This window comes from Dermacentor albipictus, chromosome 5, assembly GCF_038994185.2.
Source record: "Dermacentor albipictus isolate Rhodes 1998 colony chromosome 5, USDA_Dalb.pri_finalv2, whole genome shotgun sequence".
In the NCBI taxonomy this organism is placed as follows: domain Eukaryota; kingdom Metazoa; phylum Arthropoda; class Arachnida; order Ixodida; family Ixodidae; genus Dermacentor; species Dermacentor albipictus.
This window is the reverse complement of record NC_091825.1, coordinates 98,899,262-98,926,499: the sequence shown is the minus strand read 5'-3', so window position 1 is coordinate 98,926,499 and position 27,238 is coordinate 98,899,262. Positions and strand designations below refer to the sequence as shown.

At 43.7% G+C, this 27,238-nt stretch overlaps 2 long non-coding RNA genes across 2 annotated transcripts in view; one reads left to right on the top strand and one right to left on the bottom strand.

Annotated features, from left to right (window-relative positions):
* Positions 1–27,238, bottom strand: part of LOC139060554 (uncharacterized) — a 164,733-nt gene that overhangs the window by 67,792 nt on the left and 69,703 nt on the right. The window contains exon 2 of the long non-coding RNA XR_011514918.1: positions 4,856–4,957. This is a non-coding gene — a long non-coding RNA (uncharacterized lncRNA). The remainder of the gene's footprint in view (positions 1–4,855; positions 4,958–27,238) is intronic.
* Positions 4,799–11,645, top strand: LOC135917276 (uncharacterized). The gene is made up of 3 exons (XR_010569246.2): positions 4,799–4,924; positions 5,454–5,530; positions 11,550–11,645. It is a non-coding gene; the product is annotated as an uncharacterized lncRNA (long non-coding RNA).

The following is a 27,238-nucleotide window of genomic DNA, read 5'->3' as shown; positions in this document are numbered from 1 at the left end:
ATATCCTGGCACAGCCGAGCTAAGCCACGGCCAATTTATTGCTGTAGAAAAACCAAGCCCCACGTAATCCTACTGCAAGAAACTCTCACACACACCACCACGTTCACCGGTTACCAGTCGTTACCAGGCCTCGCGGGAGGACGCGGTACCACCACGCTGGTCTCTAAAAACTCGCCTGCCTCGCGCTTGACCCCGGCACATCCGAGGTGGACAACGTCATGACGGAGATTCTCCCAAGTGACGCGTCCCGACAAAGTGTGCACATCCTCAACGTGTACAGCAGCCCCAGACAAGAGTCAACGTTTCCGACACCTATTCCAGAGAGCCATCCGTCTTGCAGGCTAAAACCCCCTCGTAATAGCTGGCGACTTTAACGCTGCGCATCGCACCTGGCGTTACGTGTATGACACCCCCTAGGACACCGCGCTGTCGCAGCACGCGAACGACCTGGATTTCACCATAGTGACAGGCAAGACTTTCCCTACCCGCATCGACACATCCACGCACAGAGACACCACCCCGAATCTCTGCTTCGTGAAGAGCACAGCCGATGCCCGTTGGCCTAATCTTGCAGAAGATCATAGCAGCGACCAGATTATACAGGCCGTGCACTTACCCACCATCCTCAGGAAGCCCAAGCCACACACATGGTTCGACTGGGACCTCTTTTGCAAGACTCGCGCCTCACGACTACCTCCCGGCACTGTCCCGAACCTCGAGACGTGGACGGCTCAGCTCAAGGCAGACGTCGGTAAGGCCATGAAAACATTCAGCATGGATATGCCAACGGAGAAGATGGACAGCCGCCTCACCCACTGGCTCAAGGCTAAACAGTCTCGACTGACACGATGGAAGAGCCAGCGTCTCAACCGCAGGCTCCGCAAACGCACTGCAGAGCTGAACAAGTCCATAATGGAACACTGCAGCACCCTCACCAAACAGCAATGGGACGAGGTGTATAACTCGGTCGACGGACAGGTCCGTAACGGGAAGACGTGGAACCTCCTAAAACACCTGCTCGACGACACCAACACCCGCACGAACCAGCGCCACTCGCTCACCAAAGTCCTTCACCAGGCCAAAGGCACCACTTTGCCAGATGACATCATCAAGACCCTTGTGCATAAGTACCTGCCAATACCCACATGCCTGCCGCCCCTGCATCCCAATTACACAGGTACCGACAACACCCTCCTCAACACCGAATTTTCTGTCGAAGAGGTACGCCGGCCTCTCCACGAACTAAATGGCCATTCCCCCCTAGGCCCCGATGGCATAACCAACAAGCTCGTACAAAACTTAGACGACCCCTCGGTCGTGTACGTCACGGGTGCCTCAATGACGTGTGGGGGCGGGGCGAGTTACCTTACGCCTGCAAAATCGCCCAGACGATCCTCATTCCAAAACCGGGCAAGGCGCCTTGCGTCGATAACCTTCGCCCCATCTCGCTCACGTCATGTGTGGGTAAGGTGGCCGAGCATGTCGTACTCAACAGAGTCGACCTGTATCTCGAAGACCAGGATTGTTTCACACACCAAATGATCGGCTTCAGACCGGGGCTCTCGACGCAGGATACGATTCTTCTCCTGATACACTAGATCATAGACGCCGGGGCCACTTTGGGCACCCGCACCATACTCGACCTCGACCTGGAGACGGTGTTCGACAACATCGAGCACTTGGCAATGCTTAAGACGATCGCGGACCTAGGGTTCGGGCGTCGGTACTACAAATTCGTACACTCCTTCCTAACCCGTCGCAAGGCCGTGCTCTGTGTCGGAGACCTCACGTCTGAAGAAGTCGAGCTCGGACAGCCCCAGGGTTCCGTCCTCTCACCGACGCTGTTCAACCTGGTGATAATTGGGCTCTCCGAACACCTCTCGAAGATACAAGGCCTCAACCATACGATATACGCGGACATCACCATCTGGTGCTCTGCAGAGTCGGACGGGTTTATCGAATCCGCTCTGCAGGAGGCAGTCGAAACCGCCGAGTCCTACCTAGACCCCACGGGCCTCAAGTGCTCCTCCGACAAATCGGAGCTGCTGTTGTACTGCCCAAAAAGACAAGGCAAAAGGCCTAAGGGATGGAAACCCCCAACGGAGCGCCACATCACCATCCGCACCAGAGACGGTCGCCCAATCCCAAGGGTCGACTCGATTCGAGTACTGGGAATGATTATCCATGCGGGCGGATCAAACATCTAAACGGTCCACAAGCTGAGAAGAAAGATGGACAAGGCAATACGACTCGTAGGCAGAGTGGCCAATCGTAACCACGGCCTCAAAAAAGACAATCTGCAGCGCATCGTACATGGGTTCGTCCTATGTCACTTTACATACGTCGCAGCAACGCACGAGTGGAAACAATCGGAGCGTGACATGCTCGATACAACCATCCGAAAGGTAGTGAAGCAGGCCACTGGGCTACGGATCAGCATGCCTACGGATTGACTCCTTGAGCTAGGGATGCACAATACAGTCGAAGAGATCGCTGAGGCTCAGGAAAGAGCGCTGAGCGCTGATGATACGACTGACGATGACCAAGACCAGCCGTCACATCTTGCGCGAGCTCGGCTACTTCCAAATCTCAAGTTTGTCCAATCTAATCCAAGGACCATGTCTTATTTCAACACTGTCGCCGTTTTGCCAGATGCTGAAGAGTAAAACAAAAGAGGCATCTGGTACGAAGCATATGCCGGGTGGCCCAGTCAAATTAAAACATAAGCACGTTAATGTCCCAATTTCGGCTGCGGCCGTATACCACCCTTGCGTTTGGTGTAATACCTGAGAGATAGCAGTTGGCTATTCAGGACCCTTATTTGAATAATTATAACAATAATAATAATAAAATCTGTAGCGTAGTTGCACTACGCAGGAGCTTCACTTAGTCGATCACACTCATGTCCCACCTAGTGTGACTGGAGCCTGAACAAAGGCCAACGATGAATCTCTCTTGGACAAGTTTCTGTCGCGAAGTATCACTGTCTGCAATCAAGGCACAGAAATTCGAATTTTTTCTGGGAACACCACCCGAATAGTTAAATCACTTGTGGCCAGTTGCTGTAATCACAAAAGGAACAGATTCCTGATGTCAAGCTTTTAAGTATGGTGCGCTGTATCACTAAGAGAACTGAAACATTTGTGATGCATTACTTATTACTAGTTTAAGGCTTAGTAGCGCGCGGCTTGAAGCAAATTCTTTTGCAGTACTCTCAGTGCTAAACAACCAAAAATATATTTAGCCGAGTAGGATACTATCGGCCGAGATAGAACAGCGGCTATTGCGTTGCGCTGGTGCGTTTATGGTCACGGGTACGATTCCGACAGCGGTGCCGCATTCCAGTGAATAAGATGGAATTAAAAACCACACTTGTACAGTGCATTACGTGAGCGGTAATGAACACCAAGTGGTATAAATTATCTGGTGTGCCCTACCAGGGTGTGCCTCGCAAGAACATAGTGTTTTTGTGACGGAAAACTGCAGAATGTTTAGACCAGGAGGTTGTTCCTTGGCATGGAGTTGAAAACATCTATGAATTTCTTGGCTCCTTTTATTACATTTGATCACTGGTTTTTATATTTACTTTTGCGTTTATTTGATGTATTGTCCATAGGCGCCCTGAAGTGTTTCATTGTACGAATGCTTCAAGCTTCTACCCAATTTGTGATTTAGTTATTTGCTGCATACTGCACCGTTTACTTCCACAGTTTTTTTTGTTCATTACTTGTGAATTCTTGTACATGTTACAGCAAACGTGTCAATGTTCTTAGAAGACTTCGCATTGATCATCATTGTTTTCGTGCGCACTTCACAGCTCACTAGTTCTTTACGTTCTTTTTGTGGGCTCTGATACGGTATTATGAAAAGCTGATGAGAAAAAGTTGGGAACATTTACAGTATCATTACACACCATTCAATGACACCATTCAAGGTATCCATCAAAATGTAGCCCCCGCGGCCGGGATTTGATACCGCGACCTCGAGATTAGCAGTGCACAACATAGCCGCTATGTCACCACGGCGGTTATGATTAGGCTGTGGTGAAGTATGTCTCGCTCAGAGATGTACGCACCTCTACTCCTTAACATCCCACGCTTTATGGCTGCTATATCCATGGCGGGGGGATTACAGTACTTTCGCTTCAATTTTATATTTGATTCAGAGCAGTTTACAATACTGAGTAAGCATTTGAGAGTGATGTGTTATTTCCGGGCAACAATAAACCGCCTTTCATGCGTCCATAAGGGTTTGAAAATGTTTAGTGTTTGCCGGGAAAGTTGATCTACCATACCACGCTGCGTGTAATGCTCGGCAACAAGGGTATAAACAAATTTTCGTACAAACAAATCTTGAAGGTCGCTGTTTTACGACATCGATCACAATAATTCGATGAATCAAAATATTCGTGTAATTGTGAGACAAAATAATTATTGTAGTATCCCTTGCACTCGACGGCAAGCTTATTTCATCACTAAGTACGCCCACAGCAATGAGCAATGAGTTAATGTTGCCTTGTAGAAAACGTGCCAAACCAATTGCTGCTCCTATCGCAAAAATTGGCTCCACGCGATTCATAATTTATTCTTACTTTCTCCGCCTCAGCGAAGTGAGCCTCAGAGAGCAGGCGCTTAAGACGAGTTACGTTTCAAATCACTTAGCTTTCGTAAACAAGTTTAAGGAAAAAGACCTCATGAAAAGTGGTACTTATATGTTCTGGAAGTAGCCTGCAGCGATGCGAGAATGTTTTCATTCTTCCGCAGAGACCCTATATATTGAGGAGAAGACGTAACGCGAACATCTTTTACTGGAGTACCGACCACCACACTTGGATTAGTCGTGTATCGCCGCTCACCTACAAGCTCTGAGAACACCACGATGAAGACAACGGTGCTGATACTGGCCGTCCTTCTTATCTCAGCAGGTAGGTTCTGAGGCGGCGAAGTTTCTTCAAGCTCTGCAAGGGGATGGGAGGGAAAATACCTTAAAAGTTAGGCCTCTCAATCTTAAATACAGTAATATGTTAGCTGAAGTCGGCTTCTATTTGGCGTTGGCCTTGTGATAGTGAGTGAGCATCTATAGACGGCACTCCTTCATGCATGTGTACGAACGTTTTCCTAGAAACAAGACGAGCACAGAACTTGAATAGCAATAAACTGATTTACTGAACGCTTTAGGAAAATTAAAGCTTATTTGAAATTAAACTGCAAATACCGGACGATGTCCGCTGACTGCTAGCAGAGTGCGAGGCGGAGGTTTATGTATAGTCGTCGTGTCCACGAAATGAGGCAGCCGACATACAGCTAATACTGAGGCAATGGTCAGTAAGTCGATATGCTAGCTGCGTTATTTATAAACCCAATTTCACTTTGCCGTTTTCATATGATATAAGATTGTGTTAGCATTCGTGGCTTCGGCACTATGGGAAACTTCATGGCCAAGTCCTGCCGCAGTGATGCTGACCGAGGGGGCGCCGGCTAAACCTTCAAGATCCGGCTCAAGGGGTGGTTCTCAAGGCAAGAAATGTGGGGTAAGTAGAATGTTGTGCGCAGAATCATTTTGTGCCCAAATGTCAGTGACAGTATGGGCGATGTACATGATAGTGGTGATGAAGGTTACTTGTATGTGCCCGCAAAGCTTTTTGTTTGATGAGAAAAGCACTGTGAAAAGCACAAGTTGTTGCCTGCAGCCAGAATGTACGTTTAGCAGGCGCACGAAATCTGCAGACAGATCGACTGTAAACGCCAGAGGCCCTAGAATCTTAATACTCTTCGACACGTTAGCACAGGCCAGAAATTAAAACACACGAGTTGCACTTAGGTGAGCGAAAGTAATCGCTTTCTTCGCTGTACAACACTCCTTATTATGAAAAAAAAACGCAGTAGAAAATTTCCTTTGTTTGCAATCTGCTAATACACGGGAATAATGGCACAGCAAGGAAGTAATCGTCGAGAAGTTCTGATGCCGAGGAATATTGTTGAGTGGTTAGTATACTCGAAGCAGCTCGTAAGCTGGCAGATGCCTTAAGAATACTTGTGTTCATGATTGTTAAAACGGGTGTAGCTAACTTTCGTTGAGGGTGCTTGCGCACACTATAACGGAATCAAATGAATAACCAATATCGCTGTGTTGCCAAGGCAGAGCACTGGTACAAATGAAGACAGTAGCAGGACGTAGTGAAGTGCCTGTGATTCTGGAGGAACGAACAAAGCTTGCACTGTGAAAAAAAAAGGGAATATGCAGATGAAACACACATGTTGGAGCTGTAGATGTGAAGCATAGCTTTACTCAAGTCCAAAGGTGCGAATAAATCCTATACAGCTGATGACAATGCATACTATAATGTTTGATATGATCCAATACAACACGCAAACAAATGCATTGTTTACCTACATAGAAGGTTACACATTCAGTCGGGTCCTATTTTTGTAATTCTACACTACACAGCTTACACCTGTGCCGAAAGGCAAACACATGTTTAGGAGGATCCAGGGTAAGACGTCTACGCAGCCAGGTCTCGAGGACGAAAATTATGTGAGATGTTTGTAGAGGTAAAAATGGCAGTACCAGATACAGAAATAACTGAAGATTGTGTACCTTTTTTTTACCAGCGGCAACACGGGATCTTTTGATTAAACAAATAAAGATAATGAAGGAATTCGTTGACTCAAATTGCAAAATTTTAATCAGAGGTCTGTGCACTCTACAGGGACTTGTGAGCGGCCAAAATATGTTTCGGTTTTATGTAGTAACCTATTTGTTATCACGCAGAAAAAAGGTTATGAGTTTCAAGCGGCTCCAACCAAAAGGTAAGTCGTCTATACGGTCAAATGTTCCGACTGTCAAAGCATACATTGGCGAAACGAGAAACTTGACCGAAAGAATAAGACAACACAAGAGGGATCTGAGGACGTTCTCCACAGAGCGCAACCCCTCAGCGGAACTCTCAGAAGATGCAGACCATAAAACTGAGTTCGAAGGAATCTAAATTCCCAAAACCGGGACCAACTAACAAAATCGACTTATGTTTGAGTAATGGTGCATACAAAACACCAGAAACATTATCTGCTGCTCCAAAGGAAACTGTTCGTCAGTTTATATACCCCTACGTTGCCAAGAAGAATCCAACAGACCCTCCCCCAACCTACGTCAACCCCTACCCCACGTCAGCAACACAAGAACGATGAGAGAATGTTCCCCAGACAGCGAAACACCCCACCATTAGCCGAACACTCAAAAGAGACGCAAAAGAAAGTTTTCTTTGAAGAAACCAAAATACTTACAACACAGACTAACCAACAAAAACGACAGCTTATACAGTTCCAAAGAAAACCTGCCGTCAGGTTATACTCAAGGTGTAATCACATAACTATCTCGGATAGCGCCCAGCCCACCGCGCTTAAGTCGCTAAAATAATCCAACACACCCTCCCCCACCTCAGCCAGGAAAGCTTAAAAGTTATGCGTTGATATCCTCGTCGTCCCCTACCCCTCAAGGAGACGAATTCGTTCCGAGAACGCCGGGAAAATGCACTTATTTTTTGGTTGGAGCCACTTAAAAGTAATAATGAATTAATCCAACCGGACAGGCAATTCGACGCGCAGAGGAATACAATTTGGTGATTGCACTTAGTGCGTCACAAAGTGCAGTCACTGCAATGCTGCTCTTACAGGTGCGTTATATATAAAGTGTATATCAAGTGCAGCGCTGCACCTGATATATGCAACGGAGTACAGGAGTTGTTGGCCAAGCATCTCAGTGCACTCGCCAAGTCGAAGGACTGCTCAGTGGCGTTGAATTGGACATTGCTTTCGCATTCAGGAAACATAAGAAGTGCTTAGGTGTCTTCGTAGTTTTTGTTTCAAGGAGTTGGCTGCAGCTCAGCTCCAGTGGTTGGAAACAGCACTGCAGAAAAGATGTGAAACTCGTATTAAGCAGAATAATACGTTAGAGGTACCAGAAAGCAGAGCAAGTTGACACCGAAGTACAGTTTTCTACATTTCAAGGCACGCCGCATACCACACATCCATAGGTTTCCAACCCTTCTATAATATCTGCAAACTCTGCTAATGCACTGTCACGGTTAGCGCGTGCAATTAAACCGACAGTTACATAGTTATATGCTTCAGAGTTTCTCGCAGTATTACCCAGTTAAGAAACTGACACTGGATTACTGTTGTATGCGCGTGAATGTTGGAATGTGAATGTTGGAATGCGATGGTTTCATATCGGCATCGTTCTCGAAGAGCCCGGATACCCTGAAGGCGTTTCTTGTTAGCAGCATTCGGTCTGTCACACTGGTTTTATTCTCCACTAAAACGCCATGTAACACGCTGTGTCTGAATTATTACGCAAAACATTTTATTGAATCATGGCAGCGTTTCTTGGGTTGCACAATTTTGTCAAGCGTAATGAGTACCTGGCGCTGTGTTAAACATAGAGAGCCATCACAAAGTCATTGATGAATGTGCGTCTGTTGCGTCATTGCTTGCTTGCATGTCACACTCTAGATCATAAACTTTATCAAAATATCAGACACGGTTAACAAAAAGGAAATACAGATAAATAAATAATCAATTCAATTTGTCTGTTGCCCGCAGACCCAGATCTGCAAACCAAACGAGACCTGCGAAAATGGTCCTTTCGCGCGGCCAGTCGTGAGGTTTTGCCCCCCTTGGCAGCGTGAGTGTCACATGACGTGCTTACACCACATTTAGCTTGACGATACCATTTACTTCAGACTCGTAAAAAGAAATGCTTATGTGGGAAAATTGCCGACAAGCCGTTGAAGTGCCAGATCTCCCTGTAGTGAGACCTCCTTCTGATCCTCCTTGCGGAGGGAAGCCCATGGATGGATCACTCCTTGAGCATTACCGCATCTAAGTATTTTGGAAGAGAGACAGAGGAAAAGGGAAAGGCCGGGAGGTTAACGAGAGGGGAAAAGCCGGTTTGCTACTCTAGGCTGGGGAAATAGGGGAGGGGGAGGTAAAGTAATAACAAAGTAGAGATAAGGAAAGAAATGAGCACAGACATACAATCACAGTTGATCACTGTCGCCGCGCACTGTCACCGCACAGCCCAGTAGCACTTGCAGCACTATGAACATCTATTCATGCTACAGCCGCTTGTCCCATTCTGTAGCCCTTAAAAACTGCAACAGTGCCCTCGTCGCCTTCTGTATGTATTTTCGAGATTTTCAACAAGCCTATAGCTGCAAAGCACCACAGAAGAAACAGTGAAAAAAAAAACGAATCAAATCAACAGCATCGGCACCACCACAACAACACTATAGTGACACAACTCATTATGTTGTATTACCACTTGTGAGAACTTGAGTCTCCTATGATCTTTCTCAGTATAATTTACTGTGGAGTGCAGGGAACAGGACTGTTAGCATGATACACCAAACTAAAATATATGACTGCGTACAAACAGTTGAAATTAAGAATAAATTACATTGACCATCTGTTGGGATTGTTGACTCGACAGCAATACTATTAAGGAAACGTATTTGACCCCTGTGCCATTGTGGTGATAGCTGCTGTTATGCTTTCAGAGTGCCCTGGTCATGGCGGCTATAGTAATCTTCCTGTTATGTTGCACATTTTATTCATTAGTCTTTTAGTGGCTGTAAACACAGAAAAATATGCGAAGTTGAAGTGAACAACAATAGAAGTGTTCTGAATAATTAAATTGATATTACTCAGCTCTTCTTAACGGTGATTACGTGTTCAGAAAAATTGCTCTGCGTTGGGATGGATGCACAGATCATGGTGACATTTCGCTTCAGAATAGATTGTTCTTAACCTAATTGGCAACTGTTTCACTATAACTACAATGTGTAGTGCGAGTACATGAAGTGCCCATAATTAGTTTTGCTGAAACACTAAATGTCTAATATTTTGTATCACCATGAGTTGCGTTTAGAAGCCATAAGTATATTATTGTTGAAAGAAAATTATTTTTCATATGCTTCGCTTATTAAGGTTGCCAGAGTTTGAGTCGCTATAATATGGAAATTAATCAAGACGACCATCATCGAATGATGTCAAGGTATGCCTAATGGAAGCATTTTCAAGTTTGTATTCCGTAAAAAATGCAATTACAAAGAAAAATCTAAAATATAACTGGCAACATCTGCTACGAGCAGCGCCACACGTGCCGTCTGCCTAGTCATGAAATCCTCGCCATGAAACTTCATTTGTAGGCTAATTTCAGAGCAATATTAGAATGTACATGCGCAGTTACTGTAAGAAGCCATGGTTGAAATTTCATCAGCCTGCAAAGAGCATGCGTGCACCATCAGAGCACCATGCGATGGCACTCATGTCACGAAAGTGTTTGGTTTAATGTAAATGTATTTCAAAGATTCATATCTTTAATTTCTGGCCACCAAATAGATTTTTTGTTTTTATTTGTATATTGTATTTGAATTGGATAAATTTTCTCTTAGGCCTCCCGTTTTTCTTTTCTTTATTGTATGATTTCTGCAACAGTGCCGCACCACGTGTGGCGCATTCGATACCTGTATATTGGAGCGTTTTCTTCTAGTGGAAGTTGACCTTCAACTATATACTCTGTGTAAAATTACCACAAATGCGTCAATAATATAACTATACACCTCACATCGCTTATACACAACAATTATTCAAATTCGATGTATCTGTTCCGCTGTATCTTATACGTTGCTAGTACTTTATTCTCAAGTAAAGCCCGCGTAAAATAACCACAATGAAAGCATACGGCCAATTACATGTTTGAATAAGCGAAACGTATAAGTTAGATATAGGCAAAAATTAAAGTGGACAGAAAAGGCACATGCCGCACGTGGAATAGGAACCCACGTATTCGCATTACGCGTCCGAGCCTCTTCATTGAGCTGCCGCTGCACTGTGTCCCCGTCCGCTTTCTTGCGTTCTTATGTGCGTGTACTAGAGTTAACGGTGGGAGTTTTAACAAGCAAGCTCACTAACTGCCTTGGTAGCGGGTATAGAATATCTTTTCACAAACCGCGTCATGCTTTTCGGCAGAAAAGATGATCCACACCAGCGACTAAGTTCTTTAGTGGCGGCACTGGCTCAGGCTCCCAGCGTCCAGATAAATATTCCAGATGGTATCATTTCAATAGTTATCTTAAAGAAAGGATCATAAGCCAAGAAACAAAAAATCGGGGCACTTGGTTAACCCCCTTCCTTCTCGTTTCTTAAATACACAAATCATTCCTGCTACGCTTACCGTCTGGTCATAGCGTGTTGGCTTTATGTGTCTGACTTAAGACTACCTCGACTCCTTTACCACTAGCGCATATTTATGTATTTGTTGCCTACTCTGATATGGCTCTCAAATATTATAGAAAACTGGCGACAAAAATTTTAGAACATTTCATATATCATTAAAATGGAATAATATAACTAACACTTGCTGTTTAGGTAAGTCTGAACACAAGTGTTTCCTTCTAGCATAGTTAACTATACTGTGTTATGTCGACAACGAGTGTGATGTACAGTTGTGTTTGCAGTAAACTTATCGCTTTTCATCAATCTACGCAGGTACCAGTCAACTTATATACAAGTAAAAGCCCAATGGATGAGCACCAGCAAGATCAACCTGCTTGGCTGGTCAATAAAGTTACTTTTGTTCACTCAGCACTGTATCCGAGCTGATTTCAGATAGCTTGCTTTTAGTTTCATGACATACATACACCAGAAGTTTCAACAAATCAACTTCATAACACAGCGAAAAGAAAGAGAGCATGAAATCATGTAGAAATGACCTTTTTGAAATAATTATTGTGGGCATGCCAAAGGTAATTGTAAAACCAAAGTAAATAAGAAAAAATACTGCCAAAAGCCTAGTGCAAGCTTTTCCGTTTTATTGTTGAATATATTGTGAATATCGAAGAGCTGTTTTCACCATTACACCATTTGTTAATCGTCTGAGCAGACCATGGTGACCAGGTCCGAGAAAAAGTCCCTCACCAGGACAAAGTACGTTGTGTGGCGCAGGTACACTTCTGCTACAATAAAAACCAGGCAATACGCAATTGGCAGCGATATCTTAAAAATGCTACGGGAATAGAAATGTTCACGAAACGTACTCTGTTTCGGAATGACAAATCTTTTCGAAGCGTAATTAACTACTGTCTGAAGCTGCAATGAACTTGAGGAGACGCACGAAATCTGTTAACGGTGGTCCTGAGAACCCGCGAGGCAGCACAAGGCCAATACTCCTTGACCCACGAGCCCTTGTCAGCAACCGATACAAAGATATTTCACTGGGAGTTTAACTGCGCCGGTTTTTCTTTTGTTCCAGAAGTCTCGCTCATTAAAAAACATTTATTTCGGTTTTAATGTTTCGATAAGCCTTGCGAATTGTTTTACAGCAATGACCAAGTGCAACAGCATAGCTGTTGGAAGCTTCTGCTGTGGAAGGTCATCGGGGAGTAATTACGGTGCTTCAAGAATCATGAAGCTAGCAGAAACATTAGTATTATCCCTGTTCGCGATTTTAAACACAGGAGTAGCGTCCTGATGGTGTGGGCAACATTAGCACAATACAGAGTTTTAATGAGCAGCACCACACTTTTAAAATTGCCTTGGGCAGATAGCACAAATCTAATCCTTGATCTCGACTCTTCACTCAGGCGGCCTTTACTTCTGTTAAGAAATCAGAATACTTAATTAAATAATTAACCTATTTACGCTAATTACATTTTATAACTGTTAACAAAACGGCCACTATTTCAGTCTACGAATTATAGGCGGTGAGTTCGCAAGGCGTATCCACTTGGAACGAATTTACGGGACAACACCAATTCTGAGATAAAAATTTTCAGCGTGTGCGTAGAAATGCGCTGTTATTCCAGCTACTTTAGTGCTTGAATGCGTAAAAGAAGCAGTTTCCTTGAAAAGTGACTAGAACATCACTGCATTTCATCGGACATATTGAAAACTAACATATTGAAACTGGCGCAGTCCGAAGAATTCGTCCCAAGTGAATACGCCTTGCGAAATAACCAGCTATAATTCGTAAATTGAAATAGTGGCCGTTAATAATTAATTGTTAATAATGTGTTAATAATGGGAAAGTAATAATGACTGCGTGTGAATAAAGCTCCCGTCTGGTTACGTTGCGTATGTCCGGCACTGCGGCACTGAGCTGTAGCCTACCATGAAGCACGCCTCCAAAAGCAGCCGCTACCTAATATAGTGCTTTCAGACGCTGTCAAGCAGATACCCAAGGCGATAAAACCTCACCATTTGATCATAACCGCAGCGCAGGTGGGACTTTGAACTATCGTTTTCAGCTCGCTTCGGCGGTTCCGAAGCAGCCGACGCGGCCGCTGTGTCCACGTGATCCCTCATGCCACGTCACGCCGACGGTGGCGCCAGCTTTTCCAGTGGTGGAGCTCGCGGCCAACTATTACTAGATGAAGCGGGAAGCGCCCACGCGGGGATACACGCATCGCAGAAAATACGGTTTTCGCGAGACGAGAAAATAAGAAAATCAACTATTTCATCAGCGTCGCTTTTTCGAGTATAACGTACGATAATGCTGCGGTTGACGATGTTACTATTTCACTATGTGATATGCACCAAAAGCGGGGGCAATCAAGCCAACAAAAAAGACGAAAACACTGCGCTTCCTTCGTCTGTGTCCGTTTTCTCTGTCGTCTCGTGTGTCCCGCTTTTGTCACACGCACCCTAATATACTAATTCCTTCGAGAAGGCCTACAACTGAAGCCTGTACGCATCAGTGCGGTGTAAAAAGCAAATAACGTTCGGAGCTGCATCCGCAACCCCCCAAAAAATAAGGTGGATTGCCAGCTGCCTTTTCTAAGCGTATCTCCACATTGCAGGTCTTTTGGGTGAAATCGTTGCCCTCGTAGTATAGAGCGCGCGAAATGACCGTCAAAGCCAACTCAGCGCTCCTAACAGATGCTCAGCGTCGTCCAGACAAACCGCTTGCTCCACCTCCCATCGACCGACCGGGCACATCTCCAAGAAGGCTGGGCAGACAACCACTCCCTGTGGAACGTGGGGCCCAACCTGGAGGAGGTGGCTCATATCGCCGTCCTGTTCGTGGCGAGTTCTGCGTTGTAAGTGGGCTCCGTCTCGTAAATGAAGGAGAAATAAAGAAGCGTAATATGAAAGCGCCCCTGCCGTGTATACAGGTGCTACTAATGCTAATAATGTGATGGGTGACAACAGTGTCCGTGTGCCAGGGTACAAATTCCTAACGTTATACTGTTCAGCGCAAAGTTTTTCTGTGGAAAGCGTTGGCTACTTCCTGACATTTCCGACATGGATGGATAGCAGATGGATCAAAGGTGCTGACAGATGTCCTGAAAACGCAAAAAATAAGAAAGAAAGAAAAACAGCTTAACGTAATTCTCTGGACGCATTAGTGCAGGACAGAAATTGCAATATTCATCTGTTGCTTCTGTGTACGCAAAATGAGGTGTGTGCGTGTGCGTGTGTGCGTGTGTGCGCGTCTGTGTGCGTGTGTGCGCGTGAGTGCGTGACTGCGTGTGTGCGTTTGTGCGTGTGTGCGTCTGTGTGCGTGTGTGCGTCTGTGTGCGCGTGTGTGTGCGCGCGTGTGTGTGCGTGTGCGTGTGTGTGTTTGTGTGTGTGTGTGCGTGCGCGCGTGCGTGCGTGCGTGTGAGTGTGTGTGTGTATGTGTGTGTGTGTGTGTGTGTGGCGTGCGTGTGCGTGTGTGCACGCACTCACGCACGCATACATACATACATATTAGAATGCCGCATTCTAATAAATTTTGTATTCTGTAGAATGCTACGGTGTATGCCCACAGACAGCGAAATAAGCCCCTCATCGGAAGTGAGCTTGAGAACTTACTTCAAACACTATCGCTGCGCGCTTCGAGTAATTTAGCGCGGTATGTAGCTGGCAGAGTATTATCTTTGTTCATGCTCGCTTTTTAAAAGTGGGATATTATCATACAACATAATCATCTTGTTTTAGAGCTTAAGGCATTACGCACAGTTTTACTTCACATTAGAAGCACACTGTAACGCACACCTGCGAAGCATCTTCGCTGGAACATTGATAATACGGAGCATTCTTTCTCAATTGAGTATTAACAGCTTTTGGTTCAGTAACCACATTTTCGTGCCAACCACAATAACGCATTTTCGATGAGATTAAAATGATTACTCCGATAGATACTCTTTCCGTACTGATTTGGTTGAATTGGAATGCGAGAAATTAGGACTATAAATATTGGTCCCACAAGAGTAGCTCCACAAGAGCAACCTAGAGGCAGGAAAAAGAATGAGACGTAGGAGTAACATCTGCAGAACCACACGCCCAATTTCACACATGTTGCTCGAACGCGTAGGTCACTGGCGCTCCTACACGCAAAATGTAGTCCTTGTTGCTAATCATTCATTTACTATTACCAAAGGACATTGGCAGTGAGCTATTGTATGCGAAAACTAGTGTTTCACTACTTGCGCCACAGATAGTCTACCTGCCGGGGATAGCATACTTAAGTGATACAGCCTAATCGCTATGTATTATATCTGATGCCGCACTTGGCGTAAAGAATTTAATGATACCGTAGAGTAGACGATTATCACTTATAATATGTTTCCCGTACTTGGTGTTGCAGGCGGACACACAGTAAGTTATAGAGGTGGACTCGCTACAACTAATGTCGCTGTACCGTTGCCGGCTCGCATACGTTTATATATATATATATATATATATATATATATATATATATATATAGATGTACATACATTCTGCGCTGCTGCCGGCGCCATTTTGAGGGTAGCAAAGGGAAGCTTTTACCGCGAACTCCTCTGTTATCATGGGCACGTCTATGATGCTCAAAGCGATATCTTTATTACACTACCTGCATTTTTCTGTAAAGTATGAGTATAAAACGCACTGAAATGTTAGTTTAGCTGCTCTACATTCCGCATGACATGAAAACACTTGCAGTTGTGTTCATTTTTCCATGCGCTCGGCAAACATCAAAGCTCCAAGAAACATCTACAGTAATTAATCCAATTTATTTGTTGGCCCTTTCATTAGGATGTTTAAGACATCATAATAACGTCAGTAAAGATTCATCCAAGCGGGAGCAGCCTGCACATCTCTATATTGTAATGCATGGTATGCCAAGTCCAGAATGTCAGATACGGCGCGTTTACGTGGAGCCGCTTCCAAATTTAAGGAAACAAATGCAGATTGTGACGCCTCATTCATATCTATTTTATGAGATTGTTTTTTTCTTTTAATTACATGCAGGGTCGATCGTGTGTACCGTGGTGGTAGGCGCTGCGTATCCCAACAAGTAAAATGCGCCAAGGCCTTCTGGCCACGGAACCAACAATGTGAGTACAACGAAAAGGCGAATGATTGTGCGTTTTTACCCTAAGAGTTCCCCGGTTTCTTCTGACAAGTATTCTCGCACACCACCGCCGCTAGAAAAGCATGTATAATAAAAAAGGTACATTTGAAGAAATGCACTATGTCGCAACAATCTGTATCAATGACTTGTATTTAGCTTACCTGTTTTCAGCCGGATTGTACGATTGTATCAACATTTCCCCGGCATTATAATGACTCGATTACTTGCGCTACTACTTACCTTTGTCACGTGTCTCTAAACAGCTCGTTATTCTTTAGCACTTCATTCACCCGCAAATTGTGCATGAATTTCTTCTGCTGTATTTGTCATCTATTCAGGCATATCGGCGCGACAACATTCATCATTCTGCATATGAGGGCTTTAAAGGAACACTACAGGAAAATATTAGGTCAAGCTAAGGTGATACATTGGTGCCTGAGAACGTCTAATGCATCAGTATTGATTGGGCACTGAGCTTTAGTAATTGACAAATTAGGGTAAATACAGGAGATGATCAGACACTCCCGCGGGACATTCAACCACCAGCCTGATGACGAAGGCAGTCCTCGTCATAGTTGTGCCACTGGCCAATGTCAATGACGCAAACGTACGGCGCCGCTAACAAGCCCAAAATAGTCGATACCGCTTATTTACGGCGCCGTCTGTACGTTTAAAAAAGCGCGCCAATTTACTAACTTTTTCTTTCCCGGCATGTGCTGCCACTACTCGGGGATGTAGGGAATTTTAGTCTCGCGCCTCCTTCTCTCGGTTTTCGTTGCATGGTTTGTTTGCTCCAGCGCCTCTACATACTACCGCTCGCGCATTGGCGCGCGGGCGGGCGGGCGGCGGTTACCTTGGGTTTCGTTCCGCGGACGGTTGCGGCTTCTCGCGCTCGCAAGACTGGTGGATATCTCGTTACTTATCGCTCAAAGGGCGACCGCCGGTTTTTTGCTCGTTTGTTGCTCACAGGGGTGCGCATACGCGAGGAATGCCGCCGTGCATACGTTATCCTCTTTCTTTCTTTCTTTTGTTTTTTTTTTAGACTCGCGAAAACTAATTGTCTCTGGTTGGCGATAAGATGAAGATTGGCGGTAGTTTGTCACATGGTTTGCTTTTCTGACGGGCACGCAACCACACAGTTTTCTTCAGTGCGCTCGCCTACGCTGTTTACGCTATGAACGTAAATATTAGTGCAAGAGCAGGAACATTTGAGACTTGCGAAATATTCTCGCGTGCCTTTTTCTAAGCCTTTGAAGTATGTGTATAACAACGCATCAAGTTTTCAATCTTATAAGTTTATTTCCTTTCTTCATTGTTGTTATTCGTGAATGAACAGTACATATACACCAACGCAATATATTTTTTTCTCACTGTATGGTCAGCCTAGAAAAATTATGCTAAATTTTTTTCAAACATCGTCCTTCTGAAGAATTTAAATCTGCGAATGAAAAAATCGACTCTGGGCGGTCACGTATGGTGAAAAAAAAAATCGACCCTACAAGGGCTAGACCACTAAACCACTAGAATAGAAACGTCATTGTATTACATTGTTGCATGAAAGAAAATGCTACTTGTCCAGTTCTGTCTGATCTTTACAAAAAAAAAAAAAGAAACGCCTCATTCCCGTTACCCTTGACTACGACGTGGGCGGTCGAACGGTTTCGTTTCCTCCACTCTGCTCCGCCCGCGCTTCCACGTTCCGATAGTTTCGTTATCCCGTATTGCTGTGCTGTTTTCGCTGCTTGGCAAAACTCTGCACAAACCGCAAATAGCGGAGGATACCACGTCCACGTGATGTCACGGGATTCCTGAGCAGTTCACGCCACTTGACCAGGAGCGGCGAATGCAACGCTCTGTCTTGGCTCGGTTTCTCGATGGACACGCGTTTCCGTTTCGCGAAGAAAACCATAGCGCCACCTGTCAGGCACCCGTTTACGCAGCGATGGCTGTAAAAGGCGTTGATGTCGTACGCAACGTCACCGCTCACCACTAAGAGGCGGGTGATTTGAATTGCGCTAAACGTAGGCGGACCTTTCAGACGCAATGCTCGCGCAAACTAAGCAATTTCTTTGCACGACACAAGCGCTGCGAGGTTTCCGGATTGGTATTTTGGCAGTGCACGTTGACTTAGCATTTCCCTTTAGTGTCCCTCTAAATTTTACTGGTTCCTTTTCATTCCTGCCTGGACCCACGACATTCAGATGTTGCAGATAACCTGAAACTAAGGTTCCCAGCCCCCTCCCACATCCACAAATTGTCTTTTTTTATTTATTTACCACGTACTACGGACCGAATACGGTCCAAGCAGGAGAGACAGAGTACAAAAAGGACAAAAAGATTTGACCTTGAAAAAAACAAGCCCACCTATAGACAAAAAGACACTAAAAACGGACGATGCCTGCTTACACAAAACTGAATGAGATATTTTACGCATAAGAAAAAGCCGTAAAAGAAGAGAAGCAAGGCGCAACGTTAACAACATAGCACATCACAGGCTATGCATTCCGACGGTGCACATCCCTCCTCAGGGGCAAGGAGAAGAACATTATGCAGCAGTGCATTCGAATCTATGATTGCATTGGGAAAAATGAATACTTGTAAACATTCGTATGAGCAAAGATAGGTTAAATAATGTGTTGATGCCTAAGACGAGATTTTTTCAAATGATTGTTTAGTTATGTATATCTGGGAATCAATGCATAGTTTCGAAAAATATAAGCGGCTAAGAAACTTACTTCTAGCAATTCTGCTGCGTTCTTTTAAGCATTCCAGCTTTGCTTCCTACAACATAGCAGACGGAGACACCCGACATTTATAGCCGTTATATTTCGAACGAGCCGCGAATCTGACCATTTTCTATTTTTTTCTATATCTACCGTTGTGTGAGAGCCCCCACAATACTTGCGTACTCTAGAAAAGCTCTTACTATGGGTTTGTACGCCTTATTTCTTAGTTCGTTTGATCTTCTTCATAATTTGTGTTTTAGGAGGCCTAATTTTTACGAGCTGAGGAGCATATATATATGGTATCAGTGTGCGTGGTCCATTTAAGCCACGACGTACTCGTAATACCAAAATACTTATATTCCTCTACTTGTTCAATCATGTTACCATTTATGTTATACGAAAACGCCAGTTTGTTTCTTTTATTAGTAAGACACATCTATCCTGCTTTTTTAAAATTAATAATCATACCCCACCTAACACACCATTCTGCCAGTAACTTAAGATTCACGTTCAACTTATTTTGGTCAGGAACAGAACTTATAGTTTTAAATGTGGCACAGTCATCAGCAAACAATTTAGCTGAAACAGTTTATTTGAGAGAGTCTACCATTTCGTTCATCTTGGCTACTAGGCCAAGATGAATGAAATGTGTGAAAATGTGAAATGCATGACTAAGGACATGCATTTCATTCATGTAGATGTTGAACAAGACCGGTCCTATTACAGATCATTGGGATACTCCCAACTAAACATCTAAATTTCCAGAGCACGATCCGTCTATATCTACATATTGTTCTCTATTAGTGAAGTAAGATATAAACCAGTTAATTTTTTCAGAAGATATATCAATTACAAAAACTAAATCAATCTATGAAGCCTCTATGTTTATTGAACTTGCCGCTCAGGAATTTCCTCTTAGCATAATAGGCAGTGTCCAAATCTACGCTGCAGCGACATTTGTTTCTGGATGCCAAAACTTGGGCTCAAGGGATATGGTTTTGCTGACTGAAAGCGCCGGAAGCTATTGTGGGAGTCGAAAACAAGTCATAGACGCCTTGTTTTCGACACCACTTATACTTTCCGCTACATTACGCTGACATCCAGATTTACCAACCGTAAGTTGTGATTCTGGTAAAACATTTTCTCTTTCTTGATGTACAGGTGTCCGAAACTTCCAGCCAGGAAAATCTCCCTGGATGGACGCTAGCCTGAGCGTGTCAGTTCCTTCATAAAGAGAACGTGCGCGCAGGAAGAGTTGGACAACCTGCTACATCAAGAAGCTGGCCTTTTTAATACAGATCAGTATTGAATTTGTGCTACTAGGCAAATTAAAACGTCTGCCCCAGGTAATTCAAGCTCTTTTGCAACTGCAAGTAAACTGTTCAGAAGGTGTGAAAAGAAATCATGCACAAAAGCGAGTGTAAATCACGTTCCTAAGTTACCGATTCAGTAAAGAAGACTGACATTGAGTGCATAAATTAAAAAGAAAAGATTTCTGCGGGTACGTAGACACTTGACTAGCCGCCCTATTCTGCAGGAAGCGAAGAAAATAGGTGGTCAAGATCGTAAGGTGCGCCAAGGCGAAAGTACTGATGAAAATTATGCAAAGTCATGACAGATGAGAGTAGTCAAGGTACCGGCTTAGTATTTCATCGGAGGTACTGTCAAATGGATTTCTATCACTGAGAGAAATCAAAGTAACAACATGAGAAAATTTTCAGCTCTCAAGCTGACTCGAGGAAGGCAGGCACACAGGACGCTCGCTAGCGTTCTAACTATAACTTTGAGTGCGTTCTCTGATATGCCCGAGTGCGGAGAGGTAACACAATTTATAGCAACGACAAACCAAGCATGAGAGAGCCGTTTTATGACTGTAGAAAGACCATGTCTTATTTCAACACTGTCGCCGTTTTGTCAGATGCTGATGAGTGAAACAAAAGAGGTGTTTGGTACAAAGCATATGTCTGGTGGCACAAACTTTAAAGAAAACACAACTATGGTGATGTCACAATTTCGGCTGCGGCCATATATTGTTGCCTTCGGTGTAATACCCGAGATATAGGAGTTTACAATTCAGGACCCTTTTCAAATAGTAATAATAATGAAGACTTTAGCGTAGTATGGCCACGCAGGGGCTTCCCTTGGTCGATCGCACTCATATTCCCCCTGGTTTGATTGGAGCGTGAACGCAGGCCAACGATGATGCTCTTAGTCCCGTTTCCGTCACGAAGTGTCACTGAGTGCTACCAAGGCATCGTAATTCGAATGTTTTCTGGGAACACCACCCGAATGATTAAAAAGCTTGGGGTCAATTATCATAATCACAAAAGGAACGGATTCCAGATGTCAAGCTTTTAAGCATGGTTCGTTGTATCACGAAAAGATCTGATACATTTGCGATGCATTGCTTAACATTACGTTTAAGACTTAGCACCACGTCGATTGAAGTAAATTGTTTCGGACTAGTCCCCGTAATAAACGATCATATAAAGCCAACAGCCAACGAAGCCGAGAAAAGCTTATGGGTAATTAGCTATAGTTGAAATTGAAATGTAGGAGATGCTAAAGGAAAAAGAGAAATGAAAGTGTACTAAAAATACCTTTTCGCCTTGGGGCCAAAACCACAACCTTTGCTTTACGCATGTGATGTTCAACTATTTGCTGTATAGCAGCACTCATAACTCTGTCCGCTAACTTGTCGAGCCCTGCGAGTGTTAGCTAGCGCCACTCAGAGCCATGGCGGGCGCACTTGAAACATCCCTTTTATTCTCCGATGGCGTCCAGGAATGCGTAATGTGAACACTGTGTGCTCGAATCCAAACGAGCAGAAGTGATGTTTTCGTGCACTTTCATGTATTTTTCACTATTTTCTGCGTTTCAATTTCAACCACAGCTAAATATCCCTATGCTTTGTTTCCCTTCTCATTATCCGTGCTAAGGTGACTTATATGATTACTTCTTATTACAAGATGTTTACGTTTTCTTCTCTATTTCTTCATGACTAAGGACATGCAAAAAAAGCTGAATTTCTATAGGTAGACACTGTGTGCAAATAAAATAAGAATACATCTGTGGAGATGGAACCTTACTAAAAATAGCGTAAGTACTCCCACGTTATGATTCCGGCGTATTTTTGGTTTCTCATCAGCACGTTTTTTGCCGCAAGGTTTCCAGTGCCCACATGGTTCCCAGCACGCAAAGTGATAGCGTTTCCTGAGCTTCAAACAGCGCTGAAATTTAGGTTATGCGGCAAGTTTGCCTTTATAGCACAATGAAACATCTATCAACTATAGTCTTTGATGATGCTATGTATGTCGCGACCACAACTAGAAACGAAGTGCCCAATTTTGTGCAGAAGAGGATGTTCGGCAGCGTTTTTGTTCATGCCACATCGCGAGATGCCGCTATCGCGGTAGCTGCGTCCAGCCAGGCGATATCACAGAAGCGTCAGCATACGCATGTGTATGTATGATGTCGTATATTTTTAACGAGTTACCACGAAATGCTTGCACGGAAGGTGCATAGATGCAGAATCTGATGTTATGGCAGGTTGTGACGTCCAACAGCACTTGAGAAACTGCCATGGTCTCATAGATAAGTATGTAAGCGAAGATATGAGCTATTGCTAGTGTCAAAGATACGTTGACGTGAACAAAGGAAGTGCTTGCTGAACAGCGCCAAAAAAAAGAAAGAAAGAAAGAAAGAAAGGAAGAAAGAAAGAAAGAAAGAAAGAAAGGAAGAAAGACAGAAAGAAAGAAAGAAAGAAAGAAAGAAAGAAAGAAAGAAAGAGAAATAAAGAGTCTGACATTCGAGACTAAGTGCTTAAAATGGTTTCACACCAGGTATGTTTCAAAAACTACCGCAAGGTAAGCCACTTATTTCCAAGCGTACAACCTGATTAAGCCATGACATACACGACTCCGTAACGACGCCTTGAAAGCTGTGGTGAATAACGCAGGAAAATAAAGAAGAACGAAGTGGAGAATATTATGTTCTTTAACTGAAATAGTATAGTTATGCGTTAGCACTTCCCTATTGATCATCAAGACAACGAATAAAGGCGCACTTTAATGTTGTAGAAAAGGTTACAAACGGTTTTCATATCATCATTTTACCTAATTTTAGTTTTGCAACACTAACGGCCACCACCCCGCCATGCGATATGAGCAGCAGAGTAGCAAAGCGTTTGCCTTCCGCAAGAAATAAATATCGCTTCTTGCAAAAATGCAAGTGTGCATCACTTTACATGATCACTGAGCGTAAGTGTCATTGTTGGCGGCCTTGATTTGAATGGATTTGCAAAGTGAAAGAAATGTTCTAAACACCTACTTTTATTTTCATATGCATAACTCAAATATGTACTAACACATGGCAGAAATTTCTCAGCGCGTAAGGACCACAAAAGGGGAAGACGTCATTGTGAAAATTAAGGAAAAATTGGACTAGTAGGGAAAGAGGACAGTGTAATATTGCGGCCGAACGTATAAGAAGGGAATGCAACCAAAATTAATTGATGCACCAGCAGCACAAGCTACAACAATAAAATATTGAACAAGACAACACTGCAGGGGCATTTGATACTTCAACAGGAAAGCATTGCCGATGAGGAAACTGAAAACTTGAACTCTTGATGTTTATTTCCTTAGAATAGGCGCTGCGCAAAATTGTTTCCCTATTCATACATACGCAAGCCCTTATGTCTCTGTGTTCAATGTCACCTTGTGTATCTGCACTGGTTACGGCACTCCATCACCGGCACCGGCACTGGCACTCCATCAATACAATCGTACCATCGTAATTATTTCGAGAAAGCCGGTCCTGTCTATATTCTCTCCATAGCAAACTGACAAAAAAGGATAACGCCCTGTCCATCGGGCAGCATTTCTAGCAAGTCTGTTTTGAGCCACTGAAGCACCACAGGACTCCCCGATCAATAATTTGATACGTCGCTCGAATGGACCATACGTGCATTATAAACTCCAGGCTTCGATTATTGCTTCGCCAGTTTTACCGAACGCCACTGTGAAGAACTTCGCCTTGGTATTAGGTCTGACGTTAATGTGGGCAGGTGAGTTTCCCCTGAATCGGAAGGGTGGTCGGCCACCGAAGCCAATTAGGAATAGAAACATTTTCTTGTTCTTGGTAATCAAAGAGATGTCTTTGTTGTTTAAAGAGAGCTAATTATAGAACTACGCTGAAGAAAGGTTACATTTATCAGTAGGTGGCAGTGACATCTTAGGCTGTGGGAGTGCTGTTCAAGGAGCTCAGGAGTAGTTTTGGAAGATGATGGGCAGACTGCTGAGTTTGAAGCATGCAATATAATGGTGTATATATATATATATATATATATATATATATATATATATATATATATATATATATATATATATATATATATATATATATATGTATATATATATATATGTCTATATATATATATATATATATATATATATATATATATATATATATATATATAATATATATATATATATATATATATATATATATATATATATATATATATATATATATATATATATATATATATATATATATACGTGCATTTGTGTCCCCCTTCGTAAAACCTCGAGATACGGCAAATATATTGCGTACATTACTTGAGATCTGGAAAGGCTTCCGTTTCACATGGAAGCCTTTCTGTGTGAAAGAAATAGGCATGGGAAGGACATGTAATGAGGAGGGAAGATAACCGATGGTCATTAAGAGTTACGGACTGGATTCCAAGGGAAGGGAAGCGTAGCAGGGGGCGGCAGACAGTTAGGTGGGCGGATAAGATTAAGGAGTTTGCAGAGGCGACATGGCCACAATTAGTACATGACCGGGGTTGTTGGAGAAGTATGGGAGAGGTCTTTTCCCTGCAGTTGGGCGTAACCAGGCTGATGATGATGATGATGATGATGATGATGGAACAGAGGGTCTTAAAACGACAATTTGCTGCTCGCGGAGGTGCAGCAATTCCTGGGAGGAGGAGGAGGAGGATTTTCGCGTCGTTCTGGCATGCGCAAGTGCTGCATAAGTTTACGATCGTTTTTCCCACGACAGCGTATGCGGTATTCCAGTCCGATAAGTGCTTGCATATGTATCAATAGGGAAATTACCACTAAACTACAGAATACTTGACCTACACCTTACGACGATTTCCGTTACACACCTTTTAGTAGCACTTTTACGCCGCTCTGCTATAGACAGGCGTTGCTAAGACTAATAATTTGATAAGCTGTCATTTGGGCATTTGGAATGTTACGGTGACATTTTTCCATGCACGTTTGCACAACATATAAGCGTTTTCTTGAAAGCGCAAGCTATTTCACGACTTCAGCCAGTATGGATGGTTAGCAAATCTAGTTGCTGACGGGTCTCTCGAAATTTCGAAAGGCTGCCATGGAACGGTCATTTTCCTTGACATATAATGGGGGGATAATAATTGAAAGACTCGTCTTGTCTGTCTGGGCGAGAACCTTGGCAGGTTACTTCAGTCTCACGTTCCTTATTCAGGAAGAAAGAAAACCTATTCTTCCTTTTTGGTTTTTGACAAAAGCATTGCGACAAAAACTAGTTCTTTGAATAATGGCAGACCTTACGCCTATAACCATGCACGAATACGCTGCATCCCGCAAATGGCAAAGAGAACTTCTGATTTTGAACAATATTGGTACGAGCTGGCAGTAGTTCTAGGCAGTGTAAGAGTTATCTGGAAAGGTATTGCAAATATTCACAGCTTGACTGGCCTTGTATGTTTGATACTTTTTACTTGGTTTTCATGTTTATTTTTGTGTTCGTTTGATGGATTATCCTTAGGTGCCCAGTTTTGTTTTCAATGTAAAAGACGCTTTCGCACCATTCGTTAAATATTTTTTTTTCTGCATATTCCAGCTTTCATTGCGATAGCAGTTATATGGACACTCAAGGCACATTTCCGCCGTCGGCCTCACCGTGATGTTCTGCATATTCTGTAGGCGCGAATGAAAGCACGTGAGGGTAAGCCGAGGATGGTTGCTTGATCTCTCGGGCGCGCAAGGGAGAATGCCTGGGAAAATGCGTGCCGTCTTTTACTGAACAAAAGGCACCGGAGAGGAGGGGAAGGGAGGAGGTGAGCGCGGCAGCTTGGGCCCTAACTTGAAAGGGATCTGTGATTCAGAAAGAGTATGGGCGCGCTGAGGACTGATAGCTTCGTCTGCGCTGTGTTCTTTCCGCTTGGGTTGCGTCGAAGCGAGAGGCAGAACGAAGGTCAAGTCCCTAGCGGCTTTCGCCGCTTTTCCTCTCGCCAGCATTTTCACTGCGAGTGTTTGCGCTCATCGATTGAGATGAGCATACAAGGTGGCCATTTTTAAGCTTGATGGGAATTCGCAAGTTACTACCGTTGCGTGCTCACAATCATATCTTTCAAGGACTTCGATCGACTGGTATAACCCACCTGCATCATTAGTAAGCATGAGTGACACCCCCAGTTTTAAAAACGCACTAATCGCCGTGAAATATTGTATGGTAACAAACGCTATAGTTACATACTTAATCGCGGACATTGCCTGTTTCGTAAAGTGTACTCTTCTTATACTTAATTACTTCATATTACGTAAGCGACTTTGTCGGTTATGTGAATATTACTACTTCTTCAATATCTTCTTTTGCTCCCTTGCACTGTAAATTCCTAAAGCTAATCCCGTATTTCTTACCCTTGCATTGTATTCTCGCCCCTTCACATTACACTGCATAGCTATGTACGTTGAAGGCCTCACAAATAAACATGGTGCAGATAACATAATTCTAGTGGTTGACTTCGATTACTCGGAGAGGCGCAGATTAATTGCTCGAGAAATTGAAACACGCATACGACTAATTAACGAAACCCCACCAATAACCTTTTAAATGAATTCATTTATAGCATATACTGCAATTTACGAATTGCAGCCGGTGAGTTTGTGAGGCTCATCCACTTCGAAATAATCTCCAGAATGCCACCAGTTTGGAGATATGCGCCATCAAACTTACCGTCAGAACACACTGTTGTTCCACTTAATTTTTAACGTAACGCCCCGCTTTACATTGAAGCACAAAGTAACTGGAACGCCCACGTATTTAGTTCCATGCTTTGGGAAATGATGTCGCGAAAG